Consider the following 22671-nt stretch of genomic DNA (forward strand, 5'->3'; position numbering starts at 1 on the left):
GAAACGTATGTGTATATTAAATAAATATATTTCTCTTTATATACACACACACACATACATCACATACACACATATATATATATATATATATATATATATATATGTATTTGCCTTTCTCTAAACCTCTCTCTGTAAAGGCACCTTTAATGAAATCAATGGTGAATTCTGGAAGTTGAAAGAGCATCCGTGGTTGAGGGCATACAGGGTTAACACTTTATGTGACAAGTCACAGCAGATGGTTTAGCTATATGGTCCACAGGTTATTAGGCTGATGCATTGTTGATGTGTGGTGGGGAGTTAACTCTTCTCTGAAGCATCTGTCTACTAGCAGGACTGGAATACAACACTGTCCACTTTCCTAAAAATGGCTGTTTCAGCAAGCTGAGTGCCTTTTCTGTGTTTTAAAAATTACGATTTTATGTTTAATGGCTGTGTTATTCTTTCCACTTTTACTAATCATATAACATTCCCATATTTCACAGGAAATAAAAATCTTGCTGTCTCTGGTAAAACCCCAATGTCATACTAATGCAGTGGCTTGCAGCTCAACCTCTCCTCCACCCTCCTTAGGCTCCATAAACCACACTGTTCCTTTTCATTCCCTGAACTGATTTATACTACACATCCTGTGTCTTGCTCATACAGTCTTCTGAACCTGGAAGGTTGTTATCTTTCCTGGTGAACTTCTGTTCACCCTGCAAGATCCACTTAGGTATCACTTCCTTGGGGACATCCTCCTTTTTCCCTTACGAGAATTAACTACTTGCTTCACTCCACACTTGTACCTATTACAACACTTCACCACCACCCTCCTTGTATTCTTATCTGGGATGTGTCTACATCTTGGATTGATCCTAAATCAGACATGGAAACCACGGCCTATGGATTTCTCTAATTCTGCAGCTAGTGTGGAAATAAAGATTAGTGTTGTTTTTCCTCAGACACACCTAGGTATTGACTTTTTGCTGGCTAAAAGCAATAGCAATTTTTCACTTTTATTGTATATTCAATAAACAACTTAAGTTTTTAGAATCTATACCCCCTGGCCCATCACCCACAATAGGTCATTTTATTCTTGAGTTGAAAGGAAGCAGTGGCGCCTGCTTTTCATTGTTGTGTTGTGGTTGGTGATGTGCCCGCCTCCCGCTCTGAGAGACAGAAATGTCCTTGGGGCAGGGGAAAATCTGTCTGCTCTTTGAGACCCTAGTGCCTCACACATTATGAGCCTTCCATCTGTGTTAGTTGAATGAATAAACCAGTGGGTCCTTTGGTAGAAAGTGTTTAGAGGTTTTGACCCTTTTTTTTTTTTTGAGGGGTAGTGATAGTGGGGACCTTAAAGTATATACAGTAAACAGATATTTAAAAGGGAATCATTTTTATAGAAAGCAATGTTTTTATAATTTTCTAAATTTTGACTGTTCTTAGTCCATTGTTGTCACAGGGCTGTGTTACTTCTGTTTCTAAGCCAGGATTAGCTTTCTACAGTTCTTGTGGTGATAGCTTTTTGAAACTTGCTATCCGCACAGGAGATAGGAGAAAATAGCCATTACCTTGTTTAATCATAGTATTAAAGAGCTACTCCTGTACTATAAACAGGTTTTTGCCAAGTGTGGGTATTTCAGTTCCTTTTTGTAAATCCATGACATTTCTGTTTAATTCAGCAGTTTTTCATCAGGCAGGATCTGGTGACACTTTGCACCTGGCTAGAGGAGAAGACAGGGGAAGGCAATGGCACCCCACTCCAGTACTCTTGCCTGGAAACTCCCATGGACAGAGAAGCCTGGTGGGCTGCAGTCCATGAGGTCGCTGAGAGTTGGACACGACTGAGTGACTTCCCTTTCACTTTTCACTTTCATGCATTGGAGAAGGAAATGGCAACCCACTCCAGTATTCTTGCCTGGAGAATCCTAGGGGCGGGGGAGCCTGGTGGGCTGCCATCTCTGGGGTCACACAGAGTTGGACACGACTGAAGCGACTTAGCAGCAGCAGCAAAGCTATTTTTATCCTGAATTTTTTTTAAGTTTCTTGAAAGGGTCTTTGCTTTCTCTAAATTGGATCTTGCCTCAACAAGTAACTGCCTTGGAGCAGGAATGTCCCTTGGGGACTAATCTGCAAAACTTAACCCGGCTCATCCTGTAAGGATGTCCCAAGATGAAGGGAAAACTGCCACTTGGACCAGGGCTGCTGTAGCTCAGAGTTAAGGCTCCTGCCAATCAGAGATCATCTTCATGCCACTTTCACTTTTCATCATTTTCCACTCCTCTTTTGCCAGTAATTATATTTGCAGGAGTAAAGGGAAATGGTGAATCACACAAATAAATTGTTTTAGAACACAGTTAGCTTATGGTGAGAAAGTGCTCTCTATATTTATGCCTAATTTGGACAGGTTTTAAGCCTTAGATTGCTTCTGAGTGCCGTCTCACCTGTGCCTACCCATTCAGAGGGCCAGGCACTCTCTTGTTGGTTGTTGTCTCTAACCTATAGCAGCCCTGAAAGGCAGACCCATTAAAGTTGAGGAAACCAAAGGTCAGAGAGTTTAAGTGATGGTCCAACATCACACAGCTAGTGGGTGATGGGACCAGGATTCACTCATGCAGGCCTGATTTCAGAGCCTGCTGTCTCCCCACGATGTCACACTGAGGACACCATAAGCATTGTATCCTCTCTAAGAAAACCATGAGTAGGACCAACGCCTGTTTTTTTGTATGTGAACTCTTTAGTTGTAAAAGATACAGTTGAAAGCATCTTCACATTTCTGTAGGAAGTTAGTTTATTGTTCTTAGGCTGCTGCTTTATTATACATATATTCTAAAATGTAAGAAAAGTGTACATCCGTGGTGGATTCATGTTGATGTATGGCAAAACCAATACAATACTGTAAAGTAATTAGCCTCCAATTAAAATAAATACATTTAAATTTTTTAAAAAAAAAAAAAAAAAAAGAAAAGAAAAGTGGTAAGATGGGCATAGGGAAAACAGCCATATGCCATGGTAAGTGAAAAGAGTTCTACAGTGAGAAAAAAGAAATCAAGAGGTAACACAATAAATATAAGTGGTTATTTCCATGAGAGGAATATAATAACCTGGGTTTTACATTTTCTTCTTTCTTATTTTCCAAGTGTTATTTTTTATAATCAGAAACAAGTTATATTATAATGTTGATGTGATCTGTGGTACAGGAAAAAGAAATGTATTAATGCTGTTCTAAGGTGTCAACATACTGATAAATGGCTATGGTGTGATCCATCAAAGAGGACACTCAAATGGAAAATAAAATACATTAGTACTGTCTTGTCACCCACCAGCACGTCACCTTGGACAAGCCAAGTTTCCTCATGAGATCTTAGAGTTTACACATAATCTATCCAATGTATCCAGTCATCAAAATTTACACAAAAGGACACATTCAATCTCACAAATGATAATCATAGTGGAAAAAGACAGTAAGTTATACATGTTGTTAGGTTGATGCAAAACACAGAACCAAAGATCAAATTGCCCACATCTGCTGGAACACAGAAAAAGCAAAAGAATTCCAGAAAAACGTCTACTTCTGTTTCATTGACTATGCTAAAGCCTTTGATTGTGTGGATCATAACAAACTGTGGAAACTTCTTCAAGAGATGGGAATACCAGATTACCTTACCTTCTTCTTGAGAAATCTGTATGCAGGACAAGAAGCAACAGTTATAACCGATCATGGAACAACGGACTGGTTCCAAATTGGGAAAGGAGAATGTCAAGGCTATATACTGTCACCCTGCTTATTTAAATTATATGCAGAGTACAACATGCAAAATGCTGGACTGGATGAAGCACAAGCTGGAATCAAGACTGACAGAAGAAATATCAATAACCTCAGATATGCAGATAAACATCACCCTTATGGCAGAAAGCAAAGAGGAACTAAAGAGTCTCTTGAAGAAAGTGAAAGAGGAGCATGAAAAAGCTGGCTTAAAACTCAACATTCAAGAAACGAAGATCATGCCATCCAGTCCCATCACTTTATGGCAAATAGATGGGGAAACAATGGAAACAGTGAGAGACTTTATTTTGGGGGCTCCAAAATCACTGCAGATGGTGACTGCAGCCATGAAATTAAAAGAGGCTTGCTCCTTGGAAGAAAAGCTATGACAAACATAGACAGCATATTAAAAAGCAGAGATATTACTTTGCTGACAAAGGTCCATCTAGTCAAAGCTATGGTTTTTCTAGCAGTCATGTATGGATGTAATGGTAACCCACTCCAGTGTTCTTACCTGGAGAGTCCCATGGATGGGGGAGCCTGGCAGGCTACAGTCCATGAGGCTGCAAAGAGTTGGACACGACTGAGCCACTAAACAACAACCATGATGTACGGATATGAGAGTTGGACCATAAAGAAGGCTGAGCATGAAAGGACTGATGCTTTTGAACTGTGGTGTTGGAGAAGACTTTTGAGAGTCCCTTGGACTACAAGGAGATTAAACCAGTCAGGTCTAAAGGAAATCAATCCTGAATATTCATAGGAAGGACTGATGCTGAACCTGAAGCTCCAATACTTTGGCCACCTGATGGGAAGAGCTGACTCATTAGAAAAAAGAGGCTGATGCTGTGAAAGATTGAAGGCAGGAAGAGAAGGGGACAACAGAGGATGAGATGGTTAGATGGCATCACTGACTCAATGGACACAAGTTTGAGTAAGCTCTGGGAGATGCTGAAGGACAGGGAAGCCTGGCGTGTTCCAATCTGTGGTGTTGTGAAGACTTGGACATGACTGAATGATTGAATAACAACAAAAAGTCATTGTGGTTTTGTATTGCTGAATTTTGCTGTTTGATATTGGAATACATTCCTAAATACATGTGGCTATGTTATATATCATTTTAATGAACATTTCTTGCTTTATGGTTTTTTGCTAATGGCATTGTTTACCATTGTTAATTTTATATTTTAGACTATAGAAATGGTGTTAGACAAAAAGCAGACACAAGTGATTTTTTTTTTAATCCAGTTCAAAATTGGTCATAAAGCAGCAGAGACAACTCACAACATCAACAATACATTTGGCCCATGAACTGCTAATGAAAAATACAGTGCAGCAGTGGTTCAAGAAGTTTTGCAAAGGAGATGAGAGCCTTGAAGATAAGAAGTATAGTGGCCGGTCATTGGAAGTTGACAATGACCAACTGAGAGCTATCATTGAAGCTGATCCTCTTACAAATACACAAGAAGTTGCCGAAAAACTCAATGTTGATTGTTCTATGGTCGTTTAGCATTTGAAACAAACTGGCCAGGTGAAAAAGCCTGATAAGTGGGTGCCTCATGAGCTGACTGCAAATCAAAAAAAAAAGTTTTTAAGTATTGTCTTCTCTTATCCTATGCAATAATAATGAACCATTTCTCAATCGGATTGTGAGATGCGAAGAAAAGTGGATTTATACAACAACCAGCGATGACCAGCTCAGTGACTGGACCAAGGAGCTCCAAACCACTTTCCAAAGCCAAATTTGCAACAAAAAAAGGTCATGGCCACTGGTGGTCTGCAGCCTGTCTGATCCAGTACAGCTTTCTGAATCCTGCCAAAACCATTACATCTGAAAAGTATGGTCAACAGATCGATGAGATGCGCCAAAAACTGCAATGTCTGCAGCTGTCATTGATCAAGAACTGGCCCAATTCTTCTGCATGACAATACCTGACCTCAGGTCGCACAATCAACATTTCAAAGGTTAAATGAATTGGGCTATGAAGTTTTGCCTCATCTGCCATATTCACCTGACCTCTTGCCAACTGACTACTACTTCCTTCAAGCATCTCAACAACTTTTTGCAGAGAAAATGCTTCCACAACCAGCAGGAGGCAAAAGAAATGCTTTCCTAGAGTTTGCTGAATCCTGAAGCACGAATTTTTATGCTACAAAAATAAACTTACTTCTCATTGGCAAAAATGTGTTGACTGTAATGGTTCCTATTTTGATTAATAAAGATGTGTTTGAGCCAAGGTATAATGATTTAAAATTCAGTCAGAAACCTCAAATACTTTTGTACCAACCTCAAAGTTATTCATGTTTCTACACAATTACAAATATTTGTGTGGTATGTAAATCCAAAATTTACCTTTTTAGTCTACTCTTAAATTATTCTGTGATTTAACAATTTTTATCCCTATTGAAGCTCAGAAAGGTGAAGAATGTTGTCCTGGTCACACAGTCAGTGATGGAAAAGAAACTCAAGCATGTTTCTCTCTGTCTAAATTTCATTCTTCTTTTATTATATCTTAAACAAGTCAAAAGCATACTAGATATTTTTAAAAAATATTCTACACACACACACACAAAACTGAGAAATCCAAAGGCATATAACAGGATAAATTTTAGATATCTTAGAACATGTCATTTTTTAATAATTTGAACAGTCTTATTTTTTAAATCAGACAATCCAGCTGGAACTAATATGGCTCAAATTCCTAATATTCATCCTGTCCTTCTCCTCTCCCCTCCACTCTGCATTATACACTTTATTGGGCCAGGACTTATTTTTTAATGTTAAGATTTACATATTTTCTTTATAATTTTAATTGTATAAAGTATTCCTTTAATCATATGAAACATTACATCCGTGGATAAAGAGAGAAAGTACTACATGAAAAATGAAAATAGTTGTTTTAGAAAGTTAGAACTACAAGTAACTTTTCTCCAAAACTTGAGTTAATGTTTTCACTTGTTTTTGTTTTTTTTTTTAATTTAGGAAGAAAAGAGATCAAGAAGGAAAGAGGAAGAAAATTCAGTTTATCTTAAACCAACTATCAAACACATTATGTGTTATTTAGGGTTAAATAACACATAACATTGTTTGTGTTAACATTGATTAAGCCAAAGATGATACTTCAGCTCAAATATCAATACAAATTCTATTAATGATAGCAACATTTAAGCAACAGGATTATAATAATCCAGAATTATTTCTGGTATTTCCTACAAAGGTATCATAAACCTCAATCACGTTAGACCTATAAAATCAACAAGATACTTCAAATGGAATAATGAACTAAAAATCAACTGAAACTTATTTCAATTTAAACTTGTGATTTTTAAAGTACTGGGAGAGGGCAAGTTTTCCTAGGAGACCAGAGCTGTCAACCAGGTAACCTTAGTCTAAGAGATCAAATGCAAGCAGAGGACACACCATCCTTATTTCCAAACTTTCGTCTTGCCAAAATTCCCTAGGGAAGAAACGGTGGCCTATCTATTTTTAAAGAGACAATGAGAAGGGAGAAAAGAGTCACCTCTAATAAAAATGGTGAAATTGAGACTGAATCAGACACCAATCAATATTAAGAAAAGAACCTGAGAAAATAGAAAGGTGATATATAGTCTTCTAGGAAACATAGGTCATTTAATGTAACAAAGGCAAAAATGACAAAATAGAGATGATATAGTGGAAACAGTGTCAGACTTTATTTTTTGGGGCTCCAAAATCACTGCAGATGGTGATTGCAGCCATGAAATTAAAAGACCCTTACTCTTTGGAAGGAAAGTTGTGACCAACCTAGATAGCATATTGAAAAGCAGAGATATTACTTTGCCAACAAAGGTCCGTCTAGTCAAGGCTATGGTATTTCCAGTGGTCATGTATGGATGTGAGAGTTGGACTGTGAAGAAAGATGAGTGCCGAAGAATTGATACTTTTGAACTGTGGTGTTGGAGAAGATTCTTGAGAGTCCCTTGGACTGCAAGGAGATCCAAACAGTCCATCCTAAAGGAGATCAGTCCTGGGTGTTCATTGGAAGGACTGATGCTGAAGCTGAAACTCCAGGACTTTGGCCACCTCATGCGAAGAGTTAACTCATTGGAAAAGACTCTGATGCTGGGAGGGATTGGGGGCAGGAGGAGAAGGGGACAACAGAGGACGAGATGGCTGGATGGCATCACCGACTCAATGGACATGAGTTTGAGTGAACTCTGGGAGTTGGTGATGGACAGGGACGCCTGGCGTGCTGTGATTCATGCATGGGGTGAGCAAAGGGTCAGACATGACTGAGCGACTGAACTGAACTGAATACCTCTACCAAAAATTACAATTATATCACGAATCCAACATACTGTATGGTATAAAAGAGCTCAACTTGAAAATATTTAATCTCATGTTTCTCATATTTTAGTAGTTGATTTGGACACTTCAGTCCTAAAAAAGATTTAAAAATAGACAATTAATGAAGTTGAAATATAATATTGTTTATATCTGTAGATTCTTAAAGTTCAATTTCAAAGCTATAACAATGATAGTCTCATTAATGTAAGCACTCAAGATATTAAATCAGGCAAATGATCAAAACTTGGTGCTAGAATCATTAAAAAAAAATACTACCATTTAAAACATAATTTGAATTCTTATATATTATCAAGAACACAAAATTCTGAAACAACGAAATATGCTGGCATAAAACTCCACCATATTTAAATATTTTAAAAGTACTAATTTCTAAAAATAGAACCTGAAAAATATACATACCAACAACTGTTTATAAATTTCAAAATAAGGTTCATTAAGTAATGAACAGTATTTCTTTGAAATTACAGTGTTTTCTTTGAAAATCACAGAAAAAAAATGAGCTTTTAAAAGTCAAAAATGTCAACACAATTCTTCAATTTCCTTTTAATTAAAAGGGCTCCAGAGAGAAGAGATTTTGGTACACAATTCCTAAAAGCTATGGCTTTCAAACTTTGCTCCTAAGACCCACAAGCTTGTCAAGAGAGGAATACAGACTTCTTATATGCGGAGAAATGGTCCTGCTTAAACAAGATACCAACAAAGCAATCTCAAAATTAAGTGTATTAATTCATGTCAAGAGATTTTGCTTTTTTATAAATGCCTGTAATACTGCAAGATACCAGTTGTTGAGAACACACAACTGGCATTATCCTTATCACTGAAGAAGAGAACTGACTCTATAAACATGCCTGGCAGAAATGTCCTAATTAGAAGTAATATCATTAAAGATGTCTTAATTTGAAGAAGTTCATCTAAAGAGGCCAGCTCTTCCTTCTGTTGTTTTTTTTTTTTTTTTAAACTTTCTGTCGTAGAAAATGTCAAGTATACAAAAGGATATCTGGAAGAAAACAAATTTAAAAATCTTATGTCATACTCAAAATTAAAGTCAAGATATACTAATGGCATAGGCGTAAAACAAATTGATAAAAAAGAATCTTTCCAGAAAAATCTAAGAAATTATACCAAACTCATAAACCATAAGAGATTTATATTTTTTAAAGTGGTATTGTTAATGAACAAAAAAAATCTTTAAAAGTTAACAGGCAGAAGGCTTAAACTATTGTGATACAAAGAACTATTATATATTTATAAAAGGAGAACAAAAAATGCAAACTCATTTTTTAAAATGCTTTCAAGTAGTGCTTTCTAAACCATTTAAAGGTCACAGATCTACATAATATGATTAAAACTATGGACTCTCTCCCCACAACAGTGTTCACTTATACAAAGAGAACTTTGCACAGAATTTTGAGTGTTTCTCAGACCACCTAATTCCCCAAGTCCAATGACCTCCTTTCATAATCATGAAATCATACAATATATGGCCTTTTTTTTTTTCTGGCTTCTTTCACTTAGCATGTTTTTAAGATTCATGAATCCGAGAATAAGAATCACCATTTTTTAGGTTAAAGTCTGATTTCTAATTTACCATTTTTGATAAAAATACTTCAAAAGTTTCACTAATATTTGTGTTAGCATATCTTAATGAGTATAACCATTTAGAAAAAAAAATTTTAATAGCAATACAAATGTATGGTGACTATAAAAATATTGCCATCCTCTGAACAAATTTATACTATAATGAGAAATTATTTGTGAATGTTAAAATGAGGGAAGCTTGCATTTTTAAACCTAGAAAATAGAAAGATAGCAATACAATGTTTCTTGACAGTCAAACCAAAAAAGCTTATATTTAATTCATTTTAAAATAACAAAAATATCGATTCATTTTTCGATATTTGGCAAAACCAATACAATACTGTAAAGTTTAAAAATAAAATAAATTAATAAAATAAAATAACAAAAATATTTCATTTATAACTAAAGTACTTTTTATTATAGTTTTTAATTTAATTTTTATTTTCTATTGGGGTATAGTTTATTTTGGGAGAAGGCAATGGCACCCCACTCCAGTACTATTGCCCGGAAAATCCCATGGATGGAGGAGCCTGGTAGGCTGCAGTCCATGGGGTCTCTAAGAGTCAGACATGACTGAGCAACTTCACTTTCACTTTCCACTTTCATGCATTGGAGAAGGAAATGGCAACCCACTCCAGTGTTCTTGCCTGGAGAATCCCACGGACGGAGAAGCCTGGTAGGCTGCAGTCCATGGGGTCGCACAGAGTCAGACACGACTGAAGCGACTTAATAGCAGCAGCATAGTTTATTTATAATGTATTAATTTCAGGTGTACAGCAAAGTGGTACAGTTATACATATACATATATTCATTCTTTTTCAGATTCTCTTCCTACTTAGATTATTATAGAATATTGAGTAGAATTCCCTGTGCTACACAGTAGGTCCTTGTTGATTATCTGTTTCAAATTGTAGTGTGTTAATGTTAAATTCAAACTCATATTTATCCCCCCTATCCCACACCTTTCCCCTTTGGTAACCATATGTTGTTTTCAAAGTCTGTGAATCTGTTTTTATTTTGTAAATAAATTCATTCTTATCATCTTTTTATATTCCACATACAAGTGACATCATATGATGTGTCTGACTTTTTCTGACTTAACCTCGCTAAGCAAGAAGAGATAAGAAAGCCTTCCTCAGTGATCAATCCAAAGAAAGAGAGGAAAACAACAGAATGGGAAAGACTAGAAATCTCTTCAAGAAAATTAGTGATACCAAGGGAACATTTCAGGCAAAGATGGGCTCGATAAAGGACAGAAATGGTATGGACCTGACAGAAGCAGAAGATATTAAGAAGAGGTGGCAAGAATACACAGAAGAACTATACAAAAAAGATCTTCACGACTAAGATAATCACGATGGTGTGATCACTCACCTAGAGCCAGACATCCTGGAATGTGAAGTGAAGTGTGCCTTAGAAAGCATCACTACGAACAAAGCTAGTGGAGGTGACGGAATTCCAGTTGAGCTATTTCAAATCCTGAAAGATGATGCTGCAAAAGTGCTGCACTCAATATGCCAGCAAATTTGGAAAACTCAGCAGTGGTCACAGGACTGGAAAAGGTCAGTTATCATTCCAATCCCAAAGAAAGGCAATGCCAAAGAATGCTCAAACTACCGCACAATTACACTCATCTCACATGCTAGTAAAGTAATGCTCAAAATTCTCCAAGCCAGGCTTCAGCAATACATGAACTGTGAACTTCCAGATGTTCAAGCTGGTTTTAGAAAAGGCAGAGGAACCAGAGATCAAATTGCCAACATCCGATGGATCATCAAAAAAGCAAGAGAGTTCCAGAAAAACATCTATTTCTGCTTTATTGACTATGCCAAAGCCTTTGACTATGTGGATCACAATAAACTGTGGAAAATTCTGAAAGAGATGGGAATACCAGACCACCTGACCTGCCTCTTGAGAAACCTATATGCAGGTCAGGAAACAACAGTTAGAACTGGACATGGAACAACAGACTGGTTCCAAATAGGAAAAGGAGTATGTCAAGGCTGTATACTGTTACCCTGCTTATTTAATTTCTATGCAGAGTACACCATGAGAAACGCTGGGCTGGAAGAAGCACAAGCTGGAATCAAGATTGCCAGGAGAAATATCAATAACCTCAGATATGCAGATGACACCACCCTTATGGCAGAAAGTGAAGAGGAACTAAAAAGCCTCTTGATGAAAGTGAAAGTGGAGAGTGAAAAAGTTGGCTTAAAGCTCAACATTCAGAAAACGAAGATCATGGCATCTGGTCCCATTACTTCATGGGAAATAGATGGGGAAACAGTGTCAGACTTTATTTTTCTGGCTCCAAAATCACTGCAGATGGTGATTGTAGCCATGAAATTAAAAGGCGCTTACTCCTTGGAAGAAAAGTTATGACTAACCTAGATAGCGTATTGAAAAGCAGAGACATTACTTTGCCTACAAAGGTCCATCTAGTCAAGGCTATGGTTTTTCCAGTGGTCATGTATGGATGTGAGAGTTGGACTTTGAAGAAAGCTGAGCACTGAAGAATTGATGCTTTTGAACTGTGGTGTTGGAGAAGACTCTTGAGAGTTCCTTGGACTGCAAGGAGAGCCAACCAGTCCATTCTGAAGGAGATCAGCCCTGGGATATCTTTGGAGGGAATGATGCTAAAGCTGAAACTCCAATACTTTGGCCACCTCATGCAAAGAGTTGACTCATGGGAAAAGACTCTGATGCTGGGAGGGATTGAGGGCAGGAGGAAAAGGGGACGACAGAGGATGAGATGGCTGGATGGCACCACTGACTCGATGGACATGAGTTTGGGTGAACTCTGGTAGTTGGTGATGGACAGTGAGGCCTGGCATCCTGTGATTCATGGGATCGCAAAGAGTCGGACACGACTGAGCAACTCAAATGAACTGAACTTCGCTTAGTGTGATAATCTCTAATCCATCCATTTTGCTGCAAATAGCATTATTTCATTATTTTTTATGTCTGAATAATATTTCATTGTATTAATACATAGGTATCACATCTTCTCTATCCAATCTCCAGTCAATGGACATGTAGATTGCTTCCATGTCAGTGTTGCAATGAACACTGGGGTGCATGTATCCTTTCAAAGTAAGGTCTTCTCTGGATATATGCCCAGATGTAGGATGGCTGGGTCATAACGTAGTTCCATTTTTAGCTTTTTAAGGAACCTCTATAGTGTTCTCCATAGTTGCTGTACCAATTTACATTCCCACCAACAGTGTAGTAGGGCTCCCTCTTCTCCACACCATTCTCAGCATTTATTGCTTGCAGACATTTGGATGATGGTCATTTTGACTGGTGTGAGGTGATACTTCCTTGTAGTTTTGATTTACCTTTCTCTAATAATGAACACTGGGAAAGACCCTGATGCTGGGAAAGATTGAAGTCAGGAGGAGAAGGGGACGACAGAGGATGAGATGGGTGGATGGCATCACTGACTCAATGGACATGAGTTTGAGTAGGCTCCGGGAGTTTGTAATGGATAGGGAAGCCTGGCGTGCTGCAGTCCATGGAGTTGCAAAGTTGGACATGACTGAGTAACTGAACTGAAGTGAATAATGAGCAATGTTGAACATCTTTTCATGTGCTTTTTGACCATCTTATGTCTTCTCTGGAGAAGTGGCTATTTAGATCTTCAGCCCATTTTTTGATTGGGTTGTTTTTTGGATATTGAGCTGTATGAGCTCTTGTACATTTTAAAGATATCATAATCCCTTGTCAATCACTTTGTTTGCAAATATTTTCTCTCATTTTGTGGGTCATCTTTCCATTTTGTTTATGGTTTCCTTTAATGTGCAAAAGCTTTTAAGTTTAATTAGGTCCCATTTGTTTATTGTTGGGTTTTTTGGTTACATTATTGATATAAACATTCAAAACCTATAAACTTGCTTTAGTTAGTGAAAGAAACATGTATTTTCAGTGGAAGTATACTTTGGTACCAAAGTTCATCTCCTATTAACATCCCAGGCATCATCTTCAATTCTGCTTTCTAATATTTATAACACTGAGTTTTAGAAACTAGCAAAAATAAGTCACTACTTCAGAATATGAAACCCTCCAAAATCAGGACCTAAGTGATGACTGCTAATCTACACTGATATGGAAAGATAGTCACAATGTTTTCACAAGTTAAAACACACACACATACACACACACACACACAGAAGTAAAATAAAGAAAAATTCATATCGTTAAAATTAATTTCTGTAAAACAAAATCTTTTAACCATATCTTTTTGTGTATATATACATAAAGAGATATACACAAGGAGGAGTGCCAAAAATGTTAATAGCAGTCTCCTATGCAGACTGAAATTCTAAGAATTCTGCTTGCTTTCTTCAACTGTATTTTCCTGTATTGTTTTAAATGTTTACAATGAAAATGACTATTTTGATGATCCTATAAAAAGTTAAAGCTATTTTCACTTTGAAAATACATGAAACCTATTTTTGAATGTTTACAATAGGTGTTAACATTATATTAAGATATAGTTTTTAATGCAAGAAATCAAGCAAATCATCTTACAAGTACTTTAAATCTTTAAAAATGTACTGAAACTAACTTAATCAGTGGTCTTTTCCATGAAAAAAAGTACTCGAGATGGTAAATTTCGAATCCAAGATTTTCATCATTGTCAGCGTCACTCAAGTTATTCTAGATATAAAAAATTGTGATTTTTACAAACTGACATATTTGGTGGTTGCTGTTAATAGCACTTTGTTTAGATAACAACAACAACAAAAAAAACACACACACAAGTGATACTACTTGAGGTGACCTGAATAGATATATTATTAGGAGACAATAAAGAGATGTTAATAAAACTAGGGAGACTTCTTTTAAGTGCCACAGGAAAAAAGGTTGCATGAAAGGAACATAAGGCAAAATTATTTCAGGTAATTCCCATGAAGTCAGAACAAGGTAAAAGTCTGTATTATTTGCTTTTGTACTTTGCCAAAATAAAGAAGGGAATGTAGTTTCTTTGGAAAGTCAGTGTTCAACCCACCATCCATTCGTTTTTTAGTTACTTCCAATAAAATTATATTAACAGCCAATCTGCCTGGTGCTATGATCCCATTAGGTCATGTAACCAAAGCAGAGCCAGCCTAAGTCTAATCAGACCAAACAGCTGTTTTAACAGTTGGATTTCTCCAAAATTAAAATATTCTATTCCTGACAGTGCCTAGCAACTCAACTGTTACAACAGCTGCTCAAATTGAAGAGTTAAAACCAAGTGTACATAGAGTCTTCTTCCCATTTGCAACTGCTTTGAGATTCTTCCAGAATAGAAGTTTCTAAACTGAAGTTGATTTTGACATTTTCCCAACCTGTTTAAAGTTTTATGCTTGTACTGTATCTACCTCTGGCCTTCAGCCAACATTCCTGCCATCAGCATCTCTCTCAGTGTTTGCCCTCTGTCTCCTCTATGCTCTGCATCATAATTGCCAGCTGGTAGTTTGGTGCTTCCCTCATTAGAAATATTATCTGTGTGCTTCACACCCTTATTCTTTCTTCTCTGTACTGTCTCAGAATCAGAGGTGGAAACTCAGAAGTTCCCAGATTCCACTAAGTGAAATACTACTTCCAATGACTTACATTAGTACTCTTAAGGTTAATTGTTGAGCTAACACCCTTAAAAAACAATTCACAAATGCTCACTGGCAAGAAGTTCTCATTTTTGATCTGTCTTTAAAACTCTGCATTTGTTGCCATGATTTCACTCAGACGTGTCTGTTTGTTCAATTCTTTATACTCACCCTGTAACACAGAAACCTATCCACCAACAATCATATTATCAACAATAAGTTTTATCTGTCGATCCATCTCTCAACTTCACCTTTTTATCCACACATTCATCCATTTATCCACTCACCTTCTCCTCAAAAATTTCTGGAAAAAAAAAAAAAAATTTCTGCAAGCTGGGCTGAACACACCCAAGCTAAATTGACTGTGCTAAGTTCTTAAAGGCTGCAAAAGATCTTGTCCCTGATTTTGTTAACATTTGCTCTCTACCCTCACAAGGTCCTTACTCCCCATAATTGTACCACATCACAGATAATTTAAAATCTTAACTCTCAGGGTCTAAAAATAGATTCACTGCAGGACCCAGACTCATCAAACCAGCACATACCTACAAAGAAGCTGAACACGTTTTAAGACGGCAAAATTTTTCCTGCGGCAGCTTCGGCTCTTCTGCTGGGTTATGTACAGAGCGATTTGGGCACATTAATCTTACAAACATTATCCTTTTCATGGCCCTCTTCTCAGCAGGGAAGAGAGAAGTCAAAAACTTTAACAAGTACAGATGCCATAAGTGAAAAGTGCCCACAGACCTTGTATCAGGTAATACTGTCCTGGGGCAACTCAACTTCAATGAGGCACCAGAGTGCTCTGGGAAACAGGACTCTCGGGCTGAAAGCCCTTTAGGTAAGTTATGCACACCCTAAATTACCAGCATAGTAGAGTTAAATTTTTAATTAAAGGAGACCTTGAAACACTGGTTCTGATGTTATTATCCCCTTCCTATCATATCAGTGCTGAAGACACTAGCCCCAAAGTTTCTGTACTTTATTTTTGAATCAGTCTGCAGAACAGGATTCATTCTCCCAGCTTTCAGTATTGTTAGGATCAGTTTTGCTTTCTAGGGCTAAACATAGAAAAGTTTTCATTTTTAATAAGAGCTTAGATAAATAACCCTAAATCCCAAAGGGCCTCGTTAAAGCAGCCTCATAAAAGTTTTACACTTGCATATGAGTTTAGGGGAAAAAAAAAAAAAAAAAAACCTGTCTACCTAGCGGTTTGAGCTCCTGCTGACTTCTCTAGCCTTGGGGAAGTTATTGTTGAAATTCATATGTCTTGCTATTTCAGATGATTTAAAGCAGTCTATTATGATAAATCACCATGAAATACACCAAATGAAAGACACTGTTCAAACAAAAATCTCAATTTTAAATACATAAAATACACACAATGCACTCATCCGTGTGTTTAAATAGCATTAGGGTTCTGGTACGGTACTCATCTAACCACATATTTTATCCTCAGAGCCTATGATGCAAAAACACATTTTGTATGAGGTGATCTATTTTCCCTTTTTCTTTAGGAGGTCATTTCAACACATTCTGACTTTACCCTGGAGAATTAAAGTCTAGGCAAGAAAGTTCCTATCAAACTGGAAAATAAATCAGTTGGAATAACAAGAACATAAGTAGTGGGCAATGTTAACATTTTATCACCTCCCTTCCAAGACCTAGAATGATCAAGACTGACATGGGATATATTTAAAAGGTGAGAGAATGATTGCAAACAGAACAGAATCTCATATGTTCAAACAATGAAACACCAGAAATGGCTGGTAAGTGCTTAATAAATATTTGTTGAACCAATTTTTAAAAATCATTTTTTGCCATTTTTATTCCATCATAGGACTATCCTCACTAGTACTGATACTTCTCAGACATTGGAATCAGAGATCAAGAATTTCAGCCTAACTCTAAACGTTTGTTCGATTTCAACAACAGAATCTCAAAATTAGAAACCTGAGAAAAATTAAACCCCCCTGCAATATTCCTAACATGTGACTGTATGGTCTTGGCTTGAATATCTCCCCAATTCTTTAAATTGAGTGAAATCTATGCTTCACAACCAGAGCCCTTCAGTAAATATCTAATCCTTTCTCCTGATTTTTCTCTAAGCTAAACATTCCCCATTTCCTTATATCATACAGATGAGTCTCATTATCATTCTAGTTTTTCAACTTGGTGACCATTTATTAAAATATCACCACCATGATCTTCATCTTCAGAGCAGAATGAAAGTCTGCATAATATATCTTATGTTATCAAAATATTTCATGTATATCAGTTCATTCAATCTTCATAATAACATTCCAAAATTGGTTTCATTACATGAACTTTACAGACAAGTAGGCTGAAGTTCAAGAGTTTAAATGACATGCATATGACCTCACAAAAGAACCAAGACTCAGCTCCAGTTCCTCCAATTCCTGAGTGTTTCCATTACTCTTCTGAACCTCAGTCTTCCCAGCTATAAAATAGGGGTAATAATATTTGGCCTTTAAACATCAAAGCTTTCTTGTGAATATCAAATAAGATAATATATGAAAAAAAGCATAAAAGGTAGGCTTTTATCACTGAAATCATTCATATGTAGATAAACTCTGCTCTTTCAAGTACTTAATTTATGAGTGAGAAAAGTTCAAGTCACAAATGATATAAATGTTACTGCTTTTGTTTTCAGAATTTAAAGCATATGGCAACTAAATGATCCAGGAGTTTTACGAGACTCAGTCCTTAAAGATGTAGGAAAGTCACTCATCTTTTGGAGTTCTGAATTCAAAAAGAAAGCATTTTCCTGATCATTAAATATCAAAACAACAAACAACCCAATCAAAAAATGGGCAGAAGACCCAAGACATTTCTCCAAAAGACATAGAGATGAAAAGAGCCTCAAGATTGCTAATTATTAGAGAAATGCAAATCAAAAAAACAAAGAGATATTACCTCACACCTGTCAGAAAGGCTATTATCAAAAACTCTACAAATAACAAATGTTGGAGAGGATGCAGAGAAAAGGGAACCCTCCTACACTATTGGTGAACACGATGGAAAACAGTATAGTTGGTTTCACAAAGAAACTAAAAATAGAACTACCATATGATCCAGCAATTCTACTCCTGGGTATATATCTGGAAAAAAAAAACAAAAATACTAATTCAAAAAGATACACACACCCCAATGTTCACAACAGCACTATTTACAATAACAAGGACATGGAAGCAACTCAAGAGCCCCTCAACAGCTAAATGGATAAAGATGCTGTATGCATGCATGCGTGCTAAGTCACTTCAGTCATGTCCTACTCTTTGCAATTCTATGGACCATAGCCTGCCAGACTCCTCTGTCGATGGGATTCTCCAGGAAAGAATACTGGAGTGAGTTGCCATGCCCCAATCCAGGAGATTTTCCTGATCCAGGGATCAAACCCACATCTCTTATGCCTCCTGCACTGCAAGTGGATTCTTTACCACTGAGCTACCAAGGGAAGCCCCAGGATATGGTATATGTGTATGTCTATGTGTGTTTGTGTGTATGTCTATGTGTGCAGTAGAGTATTACTCAGCCATAAAAAGAGAAGGAAATTCTGCCATTTGCAGCAACATGGATGGACCTAGCGAATATTATGCTTAGTAAAGACAAATACTGTATGACATCACTTACATGTGCAATCTAAAAAATAATACAAGTGAACATATATGCAAAACAGAAGCAGACTCACAGATATAGAAAACAAACTTGTGCCTACCGAAGGGCAGAAGGTAGAGGAAGGAGCAAATTAGGGGCAGGGACTAACAGATACAACTACTATGCATAAAACAGATGAGCAACAAGGATATATTGTACAGCACAGGGAATTATAGCCATTATCTTATACTAATTTAGAATACAATCTACAAAAATACTGAATCAGTGTGCTGTATACTTGAAAGAAATATATATTGTGAATCAACATACTTCATACATGAGAAGAAAAAGAGTTTTCCCAGAAAAATTATGTTATTTTTGCCTGTACTGACCCTTAATATCTTGTCAGTTTGTAGACTATACTATATTATGGATTAATAGATTTTTGTGGACTTGACTGGAAATCTATTTGATATTTATAATATTAGTTCTATGAGAACTAAGTTCTATGAGAAATATCCTTCTAGTTCTAAGGAACTGCCTCAGAAAGAAACTTTTGGTATATACCCATTTATAGGTGAGAAGAGTCTGTCTTCACTTTTTTTTTGGCTAAAGCCCATTAAAGGTTTTCTAAGCCATGTTAGAATTATTTTAAAATATTATTATAGTCTAATTTTTCAAGAGGAAGTAGTAGTGTATATTCTAGATCTAGTTGTAGATCTAGAGCCTATCTATCTATAACAAATATGGCAAACGATAAGGTTTATTAAAAACTGAAAGAAAGTGAAAGTTAGTCAGATAGTCGTGTCTGACTCTTTGTGATCCCAGGCTCCTCTGTCCATGGGATTCTCCAGGCAAGAACACTGGAGCAGGTTGGCATTTCCTCCTCCAGGGGATCTTCCTGATCCAGGGATCGAAACTCATCTCTCACATCTTCTTAATTGCACGCAGATTCTTTACTGCTGAGCCACCAGAGAAGCCCTCACTAAATATGTGAGAAAACAAATACTCTTTCACTGACCTAACCAGCCACATAGACAGAATCTTTGAACAGTCGGCTTGAATACAGATGCATGAATCTGGTAACTGCTCTTCTCTGCTGAGGACATTAGACAGTGTTCACATGAGGTTGATGTGAGCACATGTAACAGTATAGCAGGTATGAAGCTGGAGGTAGAGTATCTGGGCAGTAACAGCAGAAATAAGAAGACAAAACGGTACAAGACACTGACATGGACTATGCACCATTTCCTTTCGAGACTTATCCCAAACTGGATTACTGTTAAAGCTTGAGAAGTGTTTTAGACATTAAAAAATAAACATTTTGCACAGTGAAACCAAAAGTACAAAGTAAAACCAGCTGTTTCCAAAAGGTTAACTTCAAGGAAACAGAATCTAACCTTAAGTTCCAGAATGAAACCCAGTATCCTGAATATCACTTTTATATGGAAGAATCAATCAATAACTTAGTGATGAGTTCACAATACTATACAAAACAGAACTAAAATGGAAATTGACTAGAATCTAGCCCTCAAGCCTCTTATTTCAAAAGAACGCATCATACATAGTTGATATCTATAGGACATTTCATCCCAAAACAATGAATTTCACCTTTTTCTCAAGCGCACATGGAACCTTCTCCAGGATAGATCACATCCTGGGCCATAAAGCTAGCCTTGGTAAATTCAAAAAAATAGAAATCATTCCAAGCATCTTTTCTGACCACAATGCGGTAAGATTAGATCTCAATTACAGGAGAAAAACTATTAAAAATTCCAACATATGGAGGATGAACAACACCCTGCTGAATAACCAACAAATCACAGAAGAAATCAAAAAAGAAATAAAAATTTGCATAGAAACGAATGAAAATGAAAACACAACAACCCAAAACCTGTGGGACACAGTAAAAGCAGTCCTAAGGGGAAAGTTCATAGCAATACAGGCACACCTCAAGAAACAAGAAAAAAGTCAAATAAATAACCTAACTCTACACCTAAAGCAACTAGAAAAGGAAGAAATGAAGAACCCTAGGGTTAGTAGAAGGAAAGAAATCTTAAAAATTAGAGCAGAAATAAATGCAAAAGAAACAAAAGAGACCATAGCAAAAATCAACAAAGCCAAAAGCTGGTTCTTTGAAAGGATAAATAAAATTGATAAACCATTAGCCAGACTCATCAACAAACAAAAGGAGAAAAATCAAATCAATAAAATTAGAAACGAAAATGGAGAGATCACAACAGACAACACAGAAATACAAAGGACCATAAGAGACTATTATCAACAATTATATGCCAATAAAATGGACAACGAGGAAGAAATGGACAAATTCTTAGAAAAGTACAACTTTCCAAAACTCGACCAAGAAGAAATAGAAAACCTTAACAGACCCATCACAAGCACGGAAATTGAAACTGTAATCAAAAATCTTCCAGCAAACAAAAGCCTAGGTCCAGATGGCTTCACAGCTGAATTCTACCAAAAATTTAGAGAAGAGCTAACACCCATCCTGCTCAAACTCTTCCAGAAAATTGCAGAGGAAGGTAAACTTCCAAACTCATTCTATGAGGCCACCATCACCCTAATACCAAAACCTGACAAAGATCCCACAAAAAAAGAAAACTACAGGCCAATATCACTGATGAATATAGATGCAAAAATCCTAAACAAAATTCTAGCAATCAGAATCAACAACACATTAAAAGATCATACACCATGACCAAGTGGGCTTTATCCCAGGGATGCAAGGATTCTTCAATATCCGCAAATCAATCAATGTAACACACCACATTAACAAATTGAAAAACAAAAACCATATGATTATCTCAATAGATGCAGAGAAAGCCTTTGACAAAATTCAACACCCATTTATGATAAAAACTCTCCAGAAAGCAGGAATAGAAGGAACATACCTCAACATAATAAAAGCTATATATGACAAACCCACAGCAAACATTATCCTCAATGGTGAAAAATTGAAAGCATTTCCTCTAAAGTCAGGAACAAGACAAGGGTGCCCACTTTCACCATTACTATTCAACATAGTTTTGGAAGTTTTGGCCACAGCAATCAGAGCAGAAAAAGAAATAAAAGGAATCAAATTGGAAAAAGAAGAAGTAAAACTCTCACTATTTGCAGATGACATGATCCTCTACATAGAAAACCCTAAAGACTCACCAGAAAATTACTAGAACTAATCAATGAATATAGTAAAGTTGCAGGATATAAAATCAACACACAGAAATCCCTTGCATTCCTATACACTAATAATGAGAAAACAGAAAGAGAAATTAAGGAAACAATTCCATTCACCACTGCAACAAAAAGAATAAAATACTTAGGAATATATATACCTAGAGAAACTAAAGACCTATATATAGAAAACTATAAAACACTGGTGAAAGAAATCAAAGAGGACACTAATAGATGGAGAAATATACCATGTTCCTGGATTGGAAGAATCAATATAGTGAAAATGAGTATACTACCCAAAGCAATTTATAGATTCAATGCAATCCCTATCAAGCTACCAACAGTATTCTTCACAGAGCTAGAACAAATAATTTCACAATTTGTATGGAAATACAAAAAACCTCAAATAGCCAAAGCGATCTTGAGAAAGAAGAATGGAACTGGAGGAATCAACCTACCTGACTTCAGGCTCTATTACAAAGCCACAGTTATCAAGACAGTATGGTACTGGCACAAAGACAGAAATATTGATCAATGGAACAAAATAGAAAGCCCAGAGATAAGTCCACGCACATATGGACACCTTATCTTTGACAAAG

The 22671-nt window shown here is 36.5% G+C and overlaps 1 protein-coding gene across 7 annotated transcripts in view; it reads right to left on the bottom strand.

Annotated features, from left to right (window-relative positions):
- UBE3D (ubiquitin protein ligase E3D) overlaps positions 1-22671 on the bottom strand; it is a 166695-nt gene that overhangs the window by 70761 nt on the left and 73263 nt on the right. The window lies entirely within an intron of this gene.

Source organism: Bos mutus, chromosome 9 (assembly GCF_027580195.1).
Source record: "Bos mutus isolate GX-2022 chromosome 9, NWIPB_WYAK_1.1, whole genome shotgun sequence".
Lineage (NCBI taxonomy): Eukaryota > Metazoa > Chordata > Mammalia > Artiodactyla > Bovidae > Bos > Bos mutus.